The sequence below is a fragment of the Bison bison genome, unplaced genomic scaffold (genome assembly GCF_000754665.1).
Source record: "Bison bison bison isolate TAMUID 2011002044 unplaced genomic scaffold, Bison_UMD1.0 scf7180017864139, whole genome shotgun sequence".
In the NCBI taxonomy this organism is placed as follows: Eukaryota; Metazoa; Chordata; class Mammalia; order Artiodactyla; family Bovidae; genus Bison; species Bison bison.
Genome location: NW_011494711.1, coordinates 2,556,974 through 2,558,852, shown reverse-complemented (window position 1 = coordinate 2,558,852; position 1,879 = coordinate 2,556,974).

Sequence of the window (1,879 nt, the reverse complement as noted above, 5' to 3'; positions counted from 1 at the left end):
CTGGCTGCCGCCCTGGCCTCGGATGCGGGGTAGCTCCTCCTGGCTGCCACCCCTGAACTCGGGCGTGGGGTAGCTCCTCTTGGCCGCCACCCCTTGGGCATGGGGTTCTCTGGGCTTCTGCCCCGACCTCAGACGTGGGGTAGCTCCTCTCAGCCATGCTTGTGTGCCATCGCAGCTGCCAGAGGAACTCTCCAGGTCAGTAGGTGCCCAATATGCTACTAGAGATCAGTGGAGAAATAACCTCAGAAAGAATGAAGGGATGGAGCCAAAGCAAAAACAATACCCAGTTGGGGACAGGACTGGTGACAGAAGCAAGGTCTGATGCTGTAAAGAGCAATATTGCATAGGAACCTGGAGTGTTAGGTCCATGAATCAAGGCAAATTGGAAGTGGTCAAACAGGAGGTGGCAAGAGTGAATGTCAACATCCTAGGAATCAGCGAACTACAATGGACTGGAATGGGTGAATTTAACTTAGATGACCATTATATCTACTACTGCAGGCAGGAATCCTTTAGAAGAAATGGAGTAGCCATCATGGTCAACAAAAGAGTCTGAAATGCAGTACTTGGGTGCAATCTAAGAAACGACAGAATGATCTCTGTTCATTTCAAAGGCAAACCATTCAATATCACAGTAATCCAAGTCTATACCCCAACCAGTAACACTGAAGAAGCTGAAGTTGAGCGGTTCTATGAACACCTACAAGACCCTTTAGAACTAACACCTAAAAAAGATGTCCTTTTCATTATAGAGGACTGGAATGCAAAAGTAGCAAGTCAAGAAACACCTGGAGTAACAGACAAATTAGGCCTTGGAATATGGAATGAAGCAGGGAAAAGGCTAATAGAATTTTGCCAAGAATGCACTGGCCATAGCAAACACCCTCTTCCAACAACACAAGAGAAGACTCTTCACATGGATATCACCAGATGGTCAACACTGAAATCAGATTGATTATATTCTTTGTAGCCAAAGATGGAGAAGCTCTATACAGTCAGCAAAAACAAGACCAGGAGCTGACTGTGGCTCAGATCATGAACTCCTAATTGCCAAATTCAGACTTAAATTGAAGAAAGTAGGGAAAACCACTAGACCATTCAGGTATGACCTAAATCAAATCCTTTATGATTATACAGTAGAAGTGAGAAATAGATTTAAGGGACTAGATCTGATAGAGTGCCTGATGAACTATGGATGGAGGTTCGTGACATTGTACAGGAGACTGGGATCAAGACCATCCCCATGGAAAAGAAATGCAAAAAAGCAAAATGGCTGTCTGGGGAGGCCTTACAAATAGCTGTGAAAAGAAGAGAACTGAAAAGCAAAGGAGAAAAGAAAGATATAAGCATCTGAATGCAGAGTTCCAAAGAATAGCAAGAAGAGATAAGAAAGCCTTCCTCAGCAATCAATGCAAAGAAATAGAGGACAACAACAGAGTGGGAAAGACTAGAGATCTCTTCAAGAAAATCAGAGATACCAAGGGAACACTTCATGCAAAGATGGGCTTGATAAAGGACAGAAATGGTATGGACCTAACAGAAGCAGAGGATATAAAGAAGAGGTGGCAAGAATACACAGAAGAACATTACAAAAAAGATCTTCACCACCAAGATAATCATGATGGTATGATCACTCACCTAGAGCCAGACATCCTGGAATGTGAAGTCAAGTGGGCCTTAGAAAGCATCACTATGAACAAAGCTAGTGGAGGTGATGGAATTCCAGTTGAGCTATTTCAAATCCTGAAAGATGATGCTGTGAAAGTGCTGCACTCATTATGCCAGCAAATTTGTAAAACTCAGCAGAGGCCACAGGATTAGAAAAGGTCAGTTTTCATTCCATTCCCAAAGAAAGGCAATGCCAGTGAAGGCTCAAACT